General features: G+C 49.1%; 2 non-coding genes across 2 annotated transcripts; both read right to left on the bottom strand.

The window, feature by feature from the left end:
• Positions 1-2,441: 2,441 nt before the first annotated feature.
• Positions 2,442-2,513, bottom strand: Trnad-guc. Its single transcript has one exon. It is a non-coding gene; the product is annotated as a tRNA-Asp (tRNA).
• A 945-nt stretch (positions 2,514-3,458) lies between these two features.
• Positions 3,459-3,530, bottom strand: Trnad-guc. Its single transcript has one exon. It is a non-coding gene; the product is annotated as a tRNA-Asp (tRNA).
• Between the last annotated feature and the right edge of the window lie 2,470 nt (positions 3,531-6,000).

Here is a 6,000-nt window from a genome sequence, read left to right as displayed (position 1 = left end):
CAAACTGACCTTATCCCTAACCTCGACAAGATTGCCGCCTCCCACCTCGCACCATGGCAAAAACTTGAAATCTTCCGTAGCCACCTTCTTCCCCCCCCTTTCCCCCCCCCCCCCCTTGGGGGGGGGTGTTAAAAATTTTTTTTCCCAAATGGACATTGGGTGTGGGGGTTTTTTGGGCCTTTTTTGCAACCTTCCCAATCACGCAACGGTCCCGTTTTTCTACGCGGACCGGCGGGTTGGGGGCCTAGGAACATGCCGCCTCACTGATGATGCCGATATCTGGACCATCGCCAGGGCTGCTCAGCTCCTCACTTGTAGAGACCCTACAGTGAGGAACATATGCCGAGAGCAGCTCCATGACACCATCCGGCGAGGGTTCAGAAACGAGGATCCAGGAGTGTTGCCAGTTGGGGAATATCTTTCGGGATCCGTGGATGGGGGGCTCTACAGACTGAGGTACGCGGAGGCAGGGTCCAATCTTTGGACTCTTGCCCGCCAAGCTGCCAAACGACTGGGAGTGCGGATTGATGTATCCAGCGACGAAAATCTAAGAATTGTCGCCGATGACGTCTCCGTAAGCCCAGTCAAGGCAGTCCGCGGACTTCGGAAAGTAGCTCGGCAGCGCTATACCAGGGACCTAATTTCCGACAAGATCCACCAGGGAGTAGTTGCCACTGGCCTCTCCCTGGAAAACAAGTCGAAAGACATGGCTCGCCTGGTATCCTGCCGTACGCCCCTCTCCTTCCGCGACTGGAGATATCTTCACAGGGCCCGGCTCGACATCCTTCCTCTTCGGGGGCACTCGTGGTTTTGCTCACAGGAGCAAGATACGAGTTGCCGCCGATGCGGAAAGGAAAACGAGACCGGGTTTCATGTGCTTAACCACTGTGAAGAAGGTCTCCAGCTCGCCACCAAGAGGCACAACACCATCCAAGATCTCTTGGAATCGCTGCTAGTCAAGCAGGGACACGACGTCACGATCAACAATGCCATCCCCGGGCAAAGGTTAAGACCGGATGTTGAATTTCAACTATCCGGTTCCCGGGTGATGGTTGACGTCGTGGTCTGCTATGACCAACCAGGGAGTATGGAGAATGCCTACCAGCGGAAATATGATAAATATTCTTCGCATGGGAGGATTCTCCCCCTGGTTGTCGGGTCTCTTGGATCATGGTACCCCAGGAACGACGAAATCCGTTCGATTCTCGGAATCAACGGAAGATCCTGGGGTGCCTTCCGATTCAAGGCCCGATTGGCAGCGATCCAGGGATCAATGGATATGGTGTGTGCCAATTTCCATCATGGTGCACCAAACCCCGAAGCTGAGGATATCCCCCCTTTTCCCGTAGAAACTCCCTACCCAGTAGATTAGTAGATTCTTTCCCTCATATTTTATTTATGTAATTTTTGTAATATTTTAAAATGCACCTACCTCATACATGTTTATTCCCCTTCCGGAAACCCCTCCATAAACTAATCAATATACTACCGAGGACACGTTTTCTCCTCTACAATCTCTGCGACATGCTCGAAGTAGCATACAGACCGAAAGTCCTCAAGTAACAACACCTAGGGCGAAGGCTGCCACTGGTGCTTGGAGATCTAGATTCTTCGTACCCTCTAAATGACTACATCCGGTCTCTTTTAGGAGTAGACCACCCTAGCTGGTCTACATTCAGGAGGGAACCGGTTGGCAGCGATCCACGAATAGATGGAGGTGGTTAGGAAACACTTGGTTGGTACTTAAGGTCAACATGATGCACAAATTGTTCACAACATTCTCCTAACTGTATTCTTGTTATGGATTTTTCCGACGTTTTATGTATTTTATTGTTAATATGCAATTTCTTCCCGCATATTTTCCGTGCTTTTTCCCTATCTCCGTAAATTCTTCAAGTATTAGTTTTCATGTTGCTTATGTACTTTGATTGGAATTTTTTTATGTGTGGTCATTCCGCGTTTTCACGGAATGTAAGTATAATGAGGTCAACCCAATATACTACCGAGGACGCTTTTAGAGATCAAAAGCTATACATCCGGGTTGAAAGTGATGTCCCCATTAGCAGGTTCCTAGTTCGACAAAAGACATAACTTGAACTCAATTTGGCTATGTAGTTGAAGAGACGAACAGCAGATGGTGTGTGGTTAGGCGCAATGCCAGTCATCTGCACTACTCTGTTCAAGAGATAAACATCAGATGGCGTGTGATGTCGGATTCTATGAGTCAAAATCGAATATGTATTCTCGTGGTCGAGAAGAACGTGGTTCAAGTGTCAACGTTTACGAAACTAGTGCTCAATGTTGTCGACTTGTTCTACACGAAGGAGAGCGAAGGAAAAAGTAACCAGAGCAAGATTCTGTTTTTTTTTTAAGGTTGTTGTTGTTGTTTATCGGTTGCTGTTTAAAAAGAAGCATATACTTAAAACACCAAAGCCGAGCTTCTCCCCGGCGGGGAATTGAACCCCGGTCTCCCGCGTGACAGGCGGGGATACTGACCACTATACTACCGAGGACACGTTTTCTCCTCTACAATCTCTGCGACATGCTCGAAGTAGCATACAGACCGAAAGTCCTCAAGTAACAACACCTAGGGCGAAGGCTGCCACTGGTGCTTGGAGATCTAGATTCTTCGTACCCTCTAAATGACTACATCCGGTCTCTTTTAGGAGTAGACCACCCTAGCTGGTCTACATTCAGGAGGGAACCGGTTGGCAGCGATCCACGAATAGATGGAGGTGGTTAGGAAACACTTGGTTGGTACTTAAGGTCAACATGATGCACAAATTGTTCACAACATTCTCCTAACTGTATTCTTGTTATGGATTTTTCCGACGTTTTATGTATTTTATTGTTAATATGCAATTTCTTCCCGCATATTTTCCGTGCTTTTTCCCTATCTCCGTAAATTCTTCAAGTATTAGTTTTCATGTTGCTTATGTACTTTGATTGGAATTTTTTTATGTGTGGTCATTCCGCGTTTTCACGGAATGTAAGTATAATGAGGTCAACCCAATATACTACCGAGGACGCTTTTAGAGATCAAAAGCTATACATCCGGGTTGAAAGTGATGTCCCCATTAGCAGGTTCCTAGTTCGATAAAAGACATAACTTGAACTCAATTTGGCTATGTAGTTGAAGAGACGAACAGCAGATGGTGTGTGGTTAGGCGCAATGCCAGTCATCTGCACTACTCTGTTCAAGAGATAAACATCAGATGGCGTGTGATGTCGGATTCTATGAGTCAAAATCGAATGTGTATTCTCGTGGTCGAGAAGAACGTGGTTCAAGTGTCAACGTTTACGAAACTAGTGCTCAATGTTGTAGACTTGTTCTACACGAAGGAGAGCGAAGGAAAAAGTAACCAGAGCAAGATTCTGTTTTTTTTTAAGGTTGTTGTTGTTGTTTATCGGTTGCTGTTTAAAAAGAAGCATATACTTGAAACACCAAAGCTGAGCTTCTCCCCGGCGGGGAATTGAACCCCGGTCTCCCGCGTGACAGGCAGGGATACTGACCACTATACTACCGAGGACACACATTCTCCAAAGAAAGCGACCTTCCAAGAGAAGATCGCTGTCACAGAAGATGAGCGTCAAGAGTTATCCGTGATGGGAATGCCGGCGATCGAAGAGGAGGGGCCTGGTAATGCCCAATCTCCAGCAAATTTTACCCAAAGCCCCATTTTAATTCTTGAGAGGGAGTTCACCGCATCTTTTAATACACAAAATTTTAGTTGGCTCTACGAACTCCCTCTACAAGAAATTTCTTATCCGCCACCTGTAGCTCCGGAAGGGCCCCAACCCGATCCCCCTCAAGAGACCCAACCCTTTTCCCCCAGTCAGCAAAATGTTCGAGGATGCAGCCAAGACAGCTCAGAAGAGCAAAGCCAAAGAGGCGGCGATTTCGCTTGTCTCTGGGTACCTGCTTTTCTGAGCTGCGAGACTCTTCTTGATCTTGAAGGCGTCCTCGAACGTTGCACTGCTGACTGGCTCCCCAAAGCACAGATTTTAGAAGACCCCAGCCCTGAAAAACCCCGAGGAAACCCTAATGGTAGAAAAAGAAACCAAAACCGGCAGATGCAGAGAGCCCGGCGACAGATCAAGCTCAAGGCCTACGAAGCGAGGAAGATTCAACGGCTTTTCAATATCTACCCAAGAAGAGCCGTTCGAGAGGTGCTCGGAGATCGTTCACCCTCCTACGATGGCACTGTTGAAGCTGCGGAGGAATACCTCGAGAGGACTTACCACCGCTCGAGTCTACCTTCGCAGCAGTGCCAGAGTGCGAGGGTACTCTACGACACCTGCGACTGGTCCCATCCATCAAGGGACCAGATGGACTTCCTCAATCGTGCGCCTAGCCAAAAAGAGCTTGAGGCTAAACTTCGCCGGGCTACAAATACATCACCAGGGGTCGATGGCCTAGAATATCGACATCTAAGAGCCCTCGACCCGGACTGCATCTTGCTGGAAACAGTTTGTAGAATAGTTTGGAAGATTGGAATTCCTAACTGTTGGAAAATATCGCGAACAGTCCCCATCTTTAAGAAAGGGGACACTAGCGATTATTCCAACTTTAGGCCAATTTCCCTTCTTCCGACCATCTACAAACTGTTCTCGGGAGTAATCAGCCAGAGACTCACAGAGGTCGCCTCAGATCTTGGCTGGTTATCTCCCCGAGCAAAAGGGTTTCCTCCCGGGGGTCCATGGTATCCAGGAGCACACACAGCTCTTGCAGACCGTTGTCGAGGAGACAAGGACCAAACGTAGGCATGTGTCTATAGCATGGCTAGACATGTGCAATGCGTTTGGTTCTGTTCCTCACGCCGTTCTTGGAGAGCTGTTTGCTTCTCTTCCGATACCAGACGACCTCCGGCGCATCCTGGCGGACATTTACTCGGGGAATCGGATGGATTTTGCCGTTCAGAAAGAATCTGTTCGTATTTCCCCAACAGCAGGTGTTCGTCAGGGTGACGCTCTTAGCGCCCCTATTTTTAATCTGGCTTCCGAGCCCCTCGTCAGGGCCGGAAAGTCCAATATCAACCCCGGATTTTTATTAATTGGCTCGCTCGTCAAGACCACGGCATATGCTGACGACATTGCCGTGGTTACAAATTCTCCTGACGAGCTCCAAAATATTTTAGACATTTTATCCCTCACCGCTGACACCTTAGGGCTGCAATTCAACGCCGGGAAGTGTGCTTGCTTGGTCATTGACAAAGGCAAGCCGTCTGAGGCTCTGTGCCGAATCGGTACTCAACCCATTCGGTGCTTGGGACCAGACGACCAAGAGACATATCTTGGTACACCGATCGGCGGGAAATTGCGGTTTCGTCCTCCCACTGACCTTATCCCTAACCTTGACAAGATTGCCGCCTCCCACCTCGCACCATGGCAAAAACTTGAGATTTTCCGTAGCCACCTTCTACCTTCCCTTTCCCATCACCTCGCTTCGGGTCGGGTCCTGAAAGACTGCCTCACCCAACTGGACACTGAGTGTAGGAAGTTCTTAGGCCTTATTTGCAACCTTCCCAATCACGCAACAGTCCCGTTTTTCTACGCGGACCGGCGGGTTGGGGGCCTAGGAACATGCCGCCTCACTGATGATGCCGATATCTGGACCATCGCCAGGGCTGCTCAGCTCCTCACTTGTAGAGACCCTACAGTGAGGAACATATGTCGAGAGCAGCTCCATGAAACCATCCGGCGAGGGTTCAGAAACGAGCATCCAGGAGTGTTGCCAGTTGGGGAATATCTTTCGGGATCCGTGGATGGGGGGCTATACAGACTGAGATACGCGGAGGCAGGGTCCAATCTTTGGACTCTTGCCCGCCAAGCTGCCAAACGACTGGGAGTGCGGATTGATGTATCCGGCGATGAAAATATAAGAATTGTCGCCGATGACGTCTCCGTAAGCCCAGTCAAGGCAGTCCGCGGACTTCGGAAAGTAGCTCGGCAGCGCTATACCAGGGACCTAATTTCCGACAAGAGCCACCAGGGAGTAGT

Source organism: Daphnia magna, linkage group LG3 (assembly GCF_020631705.1).
Source record: "Daphnia magna isolate NIES linkage group LG3, ASM2063170v1.1, whole genome shotgun sequence".
NCBI lineage: Eukaryota > Metazoa > Arthropoda > Branchiopoda > Diplostraca > Daphniidae > Daphnia > Daphnia magna.
Note: the sequence above shows the minus strand (reverse complement) of the source record. Positions and strands in the feature narration are given on the sequence as shown.